This window comes from Hylobates moloch, unplaced genomic scaffold, assembly GCF_009828535.3.
Source record: "Hylobates moloch isolate HMO894 unplaced genomic scaffold, HMol_V3 SCAFFOLD_20, whole genome shotgun sequence".
NCBI classification, from domain to species: Eukaryota; Metazoa; Chordata; class Mammalia; order Primates; family Hylobatidae; genus Hylobates; species Hylobates moloch.
Window position 1 is genome coordinate 54059190 of NW_026652295.1, and position 10990 is coordinate 54070179.

Genomic DNA, 10990 nt, shown 5'->3' on the forward strand with positions numbered 1-10990 from the left:
AAGGCACCTCATAACTCACTCAGCACAGCGCACACGGCAGCAAGCTCGGGCACTTGACGGGGACACGGGTGGCAGCCACAGCATCTGTGCAGACACGCAAGGAAGGGAACTCTTCAGTAATCCCAACTATTTGGTACCAGAGCCAACCAAACATGACTAAAGGGAGCTGAGTCAGCAGAACGGTACCCCGAGCCTCAGCAACAGGACGGCCAGCGCGAGGCAGGATGCAGGCGGGGTGGAAAAGGAGACCAAAGCACAAGGTGATCAAGGTTGGTATGGAAAGGGCTGATCCTTCTTGCAGGGACCGGAGAATCCACTTGACTGCTGGCTGATCAATCTCTAATTGGCGAGTGCGTGTTAAAAAGGCTCAGCCAGGGCTCCACGGGAAGCCACGACGCCAACTCAGCTGATACAAATGTTCCCACCTTTGCCCCACCCCCAAGTCCCCATGGTTCCACCACCACCTGATTTTCATTTGGACTTCTTTAACAGCTGAGGTAGATATAAATGGCTAAACACAGACCCCCTATCCCCCACCAGGGGGGCCAGGGCAGATTCTCTAATGTTGCAGCCAGAAGGCTGTGGGAGTACAGGCCGCCGAAGGGAGAACCAGAACCGACGCCGGCCTAGGCGGATCTGCAAGAAAAAGCGGGAAAGTAGTGTCCCCTATGCTTCCGAAGCAGGCGAGCGTGATTTTGGATGGAGGCGGGCCGGCAGGGACTGACTCTGCCTAGCTGCTGCGGGTTCCTGTAAAGGACTATTTTTTTCTGAGTAAATGGCGATTCCTCTTCCATGCAGCATCTGCTTGGATCACGGATGCTAATTATAACTGGAAAGGGGGTGTTTTAGGGAGTGTATTCAGGAGAGGAAAAAAGAAAAAACTTAAAAAAAAAATCCTAGATTGTTCAGTTTCTGCCTCTTTTGTAGGAATGGTAAGTCAACTATGAGCAAGTATTTTAATTCGACATTAAGGGGGAAAACGTACTTTGGAAAGCATGCAGAAAAAAAAGGTGGTTAACGTTGGATCACTTGTAAAACGGAACCTCAAGGAGTCTAAACAAAAATGCACCTTCGGTCAACTTTCCCTTTTTTAAATTCCTCATTTGACTTCTCGAAGTCCCAGTGCACATGGAAATGACAGCTGCCGCCAGAGGTATGGAGTCGGAGCAGTCTCCGGAAGCATGGGAGGGTTCGGGGTTGTATTCTGGCAGTTTCTTGATCTTCTCTTTCTCGGTCTCACTTTCGTCTCTTGCTATCACCAAAGAGTCTGAGTAGCCCATGGCGACCTTCTCTGAGAAAATGAAGACTGTGGATGCAGAGTCTTCACCTCCTGGGCTGCAGTGGAAGACTTGGGCTTGTGGTCCCCCTAGCCCAGTTCCCCGATTGGTGATGGGCCCCAGCTGATGGTCCTCTCGTCGGCGGCCACAATGATACTGCTCTTCCCACAAGCCAGGCTCTGGATTCTCCAGCCACAGAGGTTCTGCACTGCTTTCGGGTACATGGCAGATTCACGGGAGGTGTTGGTGGCCCCCCAGAAAAACAGACCACCCACTTCACCGACGGCCAAGGAGCAGGTGTAACCAGCATAGATCTGCGACGCCCCGCGCCCAGGGAAGTCAAACAGCTTCACCAGGCGGCGGACCATCTCGTCCTTCTGCTCTGCGTGGCCGAGCCGGCCATAGCCACCGAAGCCCCAGGAGAAGACTCGCTTCTGGGAGTCCAGGACCACGTGTGGTTAGCACCACACCACAGGCCACGTCTCCCACAACCACGTTTGGTACAGGCAGAATCTGTCCGTCTTTCATCTTCTCAATGAATATGGCCACTCGCGGGGGAACCAGTTCGCAGTCGTACTCTATCCGCTGTGCGCCGAAGATGAACTTCCCACCCGAGTTGTGTCCCAGCTGACCATACTCAGGGCACCCAAAGGAATAGAGGTTTCCTTTTCAGTCATTATCATACTGAATTCAGCCCCACAGGCCATTTTGGTAATTGGCTGGCCGTTATACATTATCTGCGTGGGGCTGCACGGCGTCTGTCTGGTTGGCAAGGCCCAGCTGCCCCATCTTGTTCTCCCCAAACGCAAACACAGAGGCGGTTTCCATCAAGGCCAAGGTGTGGTTCCACCCACATGCTGCAGACATGATCACTTCATGGCAGAGACCCTCGATGAGTCTGGGGGCCTCTACTCTCTTGGTGTCGCCATGTCCCAGCTGCCCCTTCTCGTTTTGACCCCAACCGCACAGCGTCCCTTCCATGGTGATGAGGAGGCTGTGTGCAGCACAGGAACCCGAGACCACAGTCCGTATCCAGACCCCCGCCAGACAGCCATACCTGTGGGGACCCCACAAATTCTGACCGAGATTGAGGTAAGCAGCTTGCTGTTTAGGCACTTCTTTTCGACCAATCATGTCCCAGTTGGTTGCCCCCAAAATCAAAACTACCCATTGCACTTTGACCCTTTAAGTTTGACGCGCTCCTTGGCGCCCCGCGCGCTCCCCGCAGGGGTCTGAGCTCCACGCGGTCCTAGTCACTACTGCAGTCGCAGCCGCGGCGGCTACTGCAGCGCTCGGGCCGCTGGCCCTTCCTGCCCGCCGGGCCGCCGCGCTTCCTGGGCCCGGCGCGGGCAGTTCCGTTGCCCGAGCTCGGCTCCTCGCAGGCCGCCGCCGCCTTCTTCCTGGGCTAGTTGGAGTGATGAGAAATCGGAGAGAAAAAAACGAAGAGAAGCAATTAAAAGACAGATCGGAGGGCTTTTTTTTTTTTTTTTTTTTTTTGCGGCCCAGAGAGGGCTCCAGTCCACTCACCAGATACACTTCCCAAAGTACTTCTATCCAACCCTAAATCCTAGTAAGAAAAGAAGTGCACGCTCTCAAAGAGGGCTAAAGGAAATAAGAACATGGGATAGCGCCAGAACCCTGGGTTCAAATCCCAGCTCTAGCACTTATTAGCTGGGTTGACCTTTGATAAAGTGATAGGCTTCTCAGTGCCTCGGTTTTGTCGTCTGTAAAATGGGAGATAATAACTCACCTCACTGGGTTCTTGGGGGAATTAATACAAATAAAGCATTTGAAATAGTTCCTCACACACAAAAAGTGCTGTGTAAACCCTGGTTATCATTATTATTAAAGTATGAGTTCATTGAAGGAAAAGGCTGCACCTCATTTTTATGGATTTCCCTAGGCTTAACATAGTGCCTATGTTACTCCCAGAATATATTATCGTAATTCAATTTTCAGGTGACTATATTTTGGTTTAATATCAATACTTTAGTCAAAGTGCCCTCTCATCATCTAAGGCTGATATAATTTTGGAGTTTTGCCAGGTCTGATTAAAAAAGAATATATGCTGCTGTTTTGGGATACTGCGTTTTTGTCTTCTTATTTTATCAGTTACAGAGAGAGGTATTTTTAAATCTACATGTATGATTGTGAAGTTTTCTGGTTTAAACAATTTTTGTTTTATATATTTTAAAGATATTAGATGCATATACATTTAGAATTGTGTTTTCCTGCTGAATTGACCCTTTTTATCATGAAATGTCACTCTTTATATGTCTAGTATTATTTTTTCTTTTCTTTTTTTTTTTTTTTTTTTTTGAGACGGAGTCTCGCTCTGTCGCCCAGGCTGGAGTGCAGTGGCGCAATCTCGGCTCACTGCAAGCTCCGCCTCCCGGGTTCACGCCATTCTCCTGCCTCAGCCTCTCCGAGTAGCTGGGACTACAGGCGCCCGCCACCACGCCCAGCTAATTTTTTTTGTATTTTTAGTAGAGACGGGGTTTCACCGTGGTCTCGATCTCCTGACCTCATGATCTGGCCACCTCGGCCTCCCAAAGTGCTAGGATTATATTTTTTGTCTTAAAGTATACTTTGTCTGTTTGTAACATAGCTGTGCCAGCTTTCCTTTGGTTAGTGTTTGCATGATACATTTACCATCCTTTGACTTTCACCCTATCTGCGTCCTTGTATTTAATGTGTATCTTACAAACAGGAATTATCTGGGATAATTAAAAATTATTCTTTCAACCCAGAGAACTTACTTCAGTAATTCTTATATTGCAGGTCTGCTAATGACAGCTTTGCTCAACTTTTAATTGACTGAAAATGTCTGGTTTACTATAATTTTTGAAAATTATTTTAGAATATAGAATTCTAGACTAGCAGGTTTTTTTCTGTTAGCACTTAAAAATATCATTCCATTGACTTCTGCTTTCATAATTTTTGTTGAAACGTTTGCTATTTATCTTAGGGTTGCTCTTTGAAGAAGATTAGTCTGAAGCACATGTTTCTTATATGTCAATATTTTACAACTCCCTCCATCATGTAATGTAAGCTACTTAGTGGCAGGGATCATGTATGACTTGTTCATCAGCAGCATCTGGAATTGTGCCTGGCACATCTATATTCAAGGCATTTTTTTTAAAGCATTTATAAATAAATGAATGAATTGTACATCATGAGCACAAGGCAATGAGCACAAAGTAGCCACTCACCAAAGAGTGAATAAATTAAGTCATTGTTCCTGGACAAGATCTCTACTGTTATTTCTAAATTCACAATACCATTCAGACTGTTGCATAGACCTCTAGCTTAAATTAAATTTGAGCACTGCATAAACATTTTCTTGACCACTTATAGTAGTTTTGAAAAATTCTACTTATATATTACATATTTTGATAACATCTGAAAATATGACATTAGTGATTCTTTTTAGGTTATTTATTACACTGAAGATGAGCCAAGCCAAAATGTGTTCTTTTGGAATTAGCTTTCAAATAAATTTACTTCATAATGTAATCTCCAAAGAATGAAACTCTTTTAGACACAGATATTAAAAGAAGTTTCAGGTGATTTTAATGAAATAAATATGGTGGTCATCCCCGCATCAATTTTAACAACCATAAGAGCCAGATTTACAGAGAGATGACATTTCTTCTCCTTGTCAAAGGGAAGGAAGACCCTGTATTTTAAAATAGATCAGTCTTGCAGTTTACTCTCAGCTACTTTTTGCAGCCTCAGGACATTTCATCATCTTGTTGGTTTATAAATGGTACAGAATAATCTTAAGTTGCACCTAAGTTGTCACTTTACAATGCAAGAAGCAAGCCATTGAAATTCAAATGTTTATCCAACCTCTAGTTCTTTGATGACATTATAAAAAAGAGATAGGCTATGCATTAGTTGGAGAGGACTACTGATGTGCCATATCTGATTAAGGGTGTAGGAAATTACGGAGAAATGAAAAACCTGACCACTTCTTTCTGAATCATAATTTAAAATGTAGCTTCATCCTTTGAATTCCTAAAACAGCAACCATTTTCAAACATAAGCATGAAGGGTGCTATAGAGTTCACCACGTAGTCTTTAGATAATCCACATCCTGGAACTTATCTAACACTGAAAAGACCTGAGACTTGGCTATCTTAGTATTCTGAAGCATTCATCTGAAACCAAGTTGTCTTAAAAGCAGGAACAGCAATGAATACCTTATTTGTTTATTCAGCAAATATTTGTTGGTCACCTGTTATGTGCTTAGGTTCTTGGGATGGAGTGGTGAATAAAATGGTCAAAATCAAAATGGTCAAGCAACTCACATTCACTGGGAGAGCCTGAGAAGAGGAACAGAGCATAGGCAGTGTGCCATGGTCAGGAAAGTGCCCTGAACAGGAAAGGGCAAGTTACAAAGCTGGCAAGAATGAAATGTACAGGAGTCAGTCAGATGATGGTAGGGCAGAGACTGTGGGGTAGAGATGGAGAAGGTGGGGTGGAGATGAGGAACATTCACAATGAGGCAAGTGATTTTCTAGGAACTAGGAGCATGGAGATAGCAAAACTTTCTCACTATGGACACATTCCCTACTGTAATGGATGCCATCTGAGGCAGACAAGAACCTATAAAGAGAATGGTTCTAGCTCTGTGGAAATTCCCATGGACCTGTTGTTACTGATACTTATAAGTATCTATTGATACGGTAATACCAGCAACTATTTGTTGCATGCTTGCTGTATCAAAGACATTACCCTGAGGGTTGTGGAGGCCAATTCATCTCATCCTCTACTAACCTAATGAGGTGAGCACTTTTTTTCCATATAATAGATACGGCCAAAAAGCCTTAGAAAGGGTAATTTGCTCAAGTTCACAGAACTAATAAATGGTGGAGCCAAGGTATTAACCTGGATCTGCCAGATAGCAGAACTATTGTATTTGGTAGAGGTCAAAATATGTGACTAAGTATACAGAATTATTCAACAATTATTTATCCAGTATCTACCATGGCCAGGAACTACACTAAAATCATAGATCCAAGGAAATCTTAAACAATTTCTGGTCCAATCCTCTCATTTTAGGTGTGAGAAAACTGAGGCTCACAGAAGCTGGACTTAATAATATGCCATGCTATCTGTGTCAACTATGAATGGGAGAGAAAATATAAAAAGAACAGAGGAAATAATGGAACTGTGGATTTTAATTTTAAAACATTTAAGAGATTGAGAGTGTAAATATTCCCTCAATGTTGCCCCTCTTTTCTTCAGTTAGTCACCCAGAATGAAAATGCATTAGAGAAAAGTTTAAATCAAAATCAATTAAATGACATCAACTTTTCTCTCCAAAAATGCTTTTAAGGTGAAGATTGTAGCTTGTATGTCTTTGTGTGTTTGCATTTTTACAATACGCTCTTAGGTACCCTTCCTGGACTAATCCTTTGATGTGTTTGTAATGACTTCTATAGACTGGCTGGAGATTGGTCTACTTAAAAGTGGCAACCAAAAGAAGCAAGACCTTCCCAACAAACGACTCTTGGCTTTTAACTGGAGTCAGGAAGACTTTAAACATTCCCCACACTGGTCCACCAAACACTGGAATTTGCCGTTGCCGTGGCATCACATGAGATGCATTCACTAAATTAACATCTGGGTATGGTTATCAGTTTCTTTTCATCTGGAGTATTCATTTTTAAAGTTTGACCCATACTTCCCATTTATTTTCCAGAAGGTAAATAAGATCCCAAATGTTTTAAGCAACCCGTGGCACAGGCACCAACCTGGCTCCATTCTTGGAAACCACACACAAGAGAAAAACCTCTATAAGCTAAGTCACACCCGAGTAATTTGGGCAAATTGCAGTGGGGAAGGAGATCAGGGCATATTAATTACTTGGCAAGGGTGTTCTTTATATAAACCACAAAGGTAAACCTTAATCCAGTTCCAGGAATGTCTGACTAATAGACCATGATTTATGGGAAGTTCCTGGCCATGATCATTCTTGTCTTTGGCCAGTAAGAAATCAATGATCCAGAGCAACCATTTTCAAAGTATGTTCCCTAGAAAGTTGATAGAAAATTAATGTGGGAAAAGTAACCTTAAACAAATGTGTTGCAAGCAAATAGGTTTGGTGAAATCTAAGGCCAAGGAGTTTTTCTACTGACAATAGTTTAGAATGGTCAACGATCTATGGTGTATTGAACCTCTCCAAACTTATTTAAAGACAGCCTTTCTTTTGTAGGGTAATCTCACCTTTATCTTTTCCTTGCTGTGTGTCCTCATGTCCTAGGCCCAGTCCCTAACCACTCTAACATTTACCTCTCTCCTTTAAAAAATAGAATAACACTTCATATCATGGGGTTAATGTGAGGATTAAGTGTAATTTATATACATCTATAGTTGCCCTGTAAATGATAAAGTATTAGACAAATGTCTGTGTTTTTAGGCAGGGCCATAACCCTGGTGGTGAATTAAAATACATGTCTCTTCACACTTTTTAGCTCTATTTAGACATGTATACAGTCCTTTATGGCTTAAAAGTTTGTCTTTCTTGAGCAACTTCATCCCTGCTTAAGCTACTTTGGCCTCTGTTTCTTAAAATTCTGCCCATGGCCTCACTGTTGCATTTGCCCTGCCTGTTGCAGTACACACATGTACACAGCATTTTCCAAGGTGTAAAATTTTGAGGAAAAATGGGATTAAACAATATTCAACAAATGTCACATGTTTTGGTTCAGCTGGACGTCTCAGAGTCTTCATTACACATAGCATTATGAGACTCTAACAGGGAAACATAACTTGCAGCATATACTTGCATCACTTGCAGGGAAATATAACTTGTAGCATCTTTTCCAAATTTATTTTACAATGGAATTCCTTTTGTCCTGGAATATCTATGAGTACCAGTGGTTTGCAGAACACACCTTTGGAAAAGCTGCTGTATAGGCTTGGTAGAAATCAAATGGCTTCACTGACAAGGAACATCTCAGAGACTGTATCTCCAATAATCTCACATTATTCCTTGATATTGATCTGTAGTTTAAGTATGACACTTAAACCTAAGTATGAAATTATGGAATTAAAATGTACAAATTGCAACCAGTTTAGTTACATATCATAAAAAGGTTTTGACAATGTCATAGCTAAACAACTTCACAGATAACATCTTGGGTAACTTAAGTTTGCAGAGTATAAAGTAACTGAATAAGTTGAGTTTTCTGATTAATTTAGATAAAATATTGGGCTAGACATGTCTGTAAAATTCTATAAGTACACTTTTTAGGCTTTGTCAACTCAGTAAATAAACATATTTGAAGCATATTTTGATGATTCAGGATCTTTATCTGTGCAGGATGTTCATTTTATTCAGTGACTATTAGGTAGTCCTACAGAAGTAGAGGGTTCTGGGGGTTTGCCTAGAATATGTACTGATCCACAACATATGTTAGAAGCTTTTAAAAAAAAAAATTAACAAAAGCTTATTTTCTATGTATTGTATAATATAACACCTCATGGGTTTAGGCAAGCCAGTAATGATTATCCCTTCTATATCCTACTATCAGTGAACCTATGACACTGATAGTCTTTGGCTGGTACAGCTCTCTGCACCACATGACTTGCCTCCTCCCTACTCAACCCCAAAACCCCAGTTATTTTCAGTTATAGATGATTAGACCAGGCTAGATACTTGACCTGAGCTTGGCCAATCAGATTCCTTCTCATCAGAATTTGGAAATGAAAACTAAATGTTTGGGTCAGTTGGACAATGATGAATGTTTGGGTCAGTTGGACAATGATGAATGTTTGATTTGGAGCCAAGAAAGGGCAAAGCTACCCAAGCCCCTGAGAGTAAATGATTCATCTGTTAGGACACAGATTCAACCACTGTATTAAAGACAAAATAAAATGCCTCAAAAAAGGTAGGAGATATTGTTTTTCTCAAACCCAGACTTGAGATAGCAATTTCCCATTGCTGGGAACCTAGGCTTCTGGCCTACTCATTGTTAGGGTGGCACAGTCCAAAATAGCTTACTACTAATGTTGCAGTCAAACGGATGCAGAAACGAGGCTGCATAACAAAGTTACATACACCACGTGTACACGAATCCGGAACTTGATTGAGTGGCCACACCTAGCTGCAAGGGAGTCCAGAAAATGTAATGTTTACCAAGGAGGCCATGTGTCCAACTAAACAAAAGGGCTCTATTGTTAAAGGAAGAAAAAAAGAATGGATATTGGAGAACAACTAGCAGTCTACCACAGGACGTGAATAAGCTGAGAAAAAAGGTACTCAGAGAATCAGTAGAGAGAAGTCAACAGGCAGCAAGAAGCAGAAATGACAGACAGACAGAGTCAGAATCAGAGAGTCAGGGAGTGGTTGTCTGTGACTTCCCATTTCCTGGACATCCATCTGTCCTTACTACATAGAAACTGGCTTCTGTGAAATTTCTCTGTAGCCTTTCAGCAAACCCCACCGTTTCTTGAACTAAACCGAGTTGGTTTATGTTTCTTGCAACTGAAATAATGCAGATCATATGTATTGTATTTATTGAGCACTTACAATATGTTAGGCATTGCGCTAAGTGCTTTCCATGGACTGTTTCATTTAAACCTCATAGCAATTCCATGAGGTAATTACTGTTCATTCTCAATTTTTGTGCCTGAGGAAAATGAGGCTTGGAAAAGCCTCACTGTTAGCAGGTAGCAGAGCATAATTTGAACCTGAACTCTAAAGTCTTGCTCCACACTGATGATCTTTACCACCACTGAAGTCAGGCATGAGCTTGTAGACCTATAGTAGGATGAGGCCAGGCAAGGCTGGGGCCTGAGACCAGGCTGACTCATTAAAATGATGTAGGTACTGAGGAACAACACACAGTGATATGTTCTGGGAAGAAGCCCAGTTGGAGGCAGGAACTCAATGTCTGGGGCCACACAGGTAAGCTCTTGGGTGTATCTAACCTGCAGAGTTGGGGTTGTCCATTAGGCATAGTGATGATCAATTCATGAGTAGACAGGAAGGCTGGCAGGTGGATGTCAGTGGATAAACTTATCAACGGGATTCCTGGAAAACTACTCAATATGTTGTTGAAAGTCATCCAATTATTCTACTATGAAGAGTTAAACAGTAAACTGATAAGGTTAGGTAACTAACAGTTTAGGGCACTAAGAAAAGCCTCACAAAGGCATGGCAGGGTCTGTGAACTAGGCAGGTTATGATAGTCCTTTGCTCCTTCCAGGAAGTTGAAGGGCTCCAGTTATAGCAGGTTAATTGCACTTGAATAATTGCAGTTTATACCAAATCGTGTTGACTTCTGACTCCTTGATAAGGTCTAGCCCTATGACTTCTTGCTTAGAGGCTTGTCTGTTACCACACCTCCTGTCTTTGTATGATCCAAACAACATGAAGCAGTCCCCTGTTGGAACTTAAGACAATTTTCACCAAGCAGCTCATAGGACTACAGATTGAAGTCACTGGAGAAAATATATTTCTCCTAAGCAGGTCTACACAAACCCTAACTGGTATCAAGGGAAAATGCTTACTATATTTACGTCTTCATAGTAGAATAATTGGATGACTTTCACTAGCACCTTGACTTTAAGGAATGAGAATTCCACCAGTCACAGATTCTAGAAGTGGTACATAATGAGAGTGATTCCGTAAGTTGTCCTAAGAGCAAAGGGTTCTGAAGTTTCCAAAGAGAGATAAATTGACGTAGTTTCTACACATT

The 10990-nt window shown here is 42.2% G+C and overlaps 1 pseudogene; it reads right to left on the reverse strand.

Moving 5' to 3' along the window:
- Positions 1–854: 854 nt before the first annotated feature.
- Positions 855–10617, reverse strand: LOC116459820 (protein RCC2-like; annotated as a pseudogene).
- Between the last annotated feature and the right edge of the window lie 373 nt (positions 10618–10990).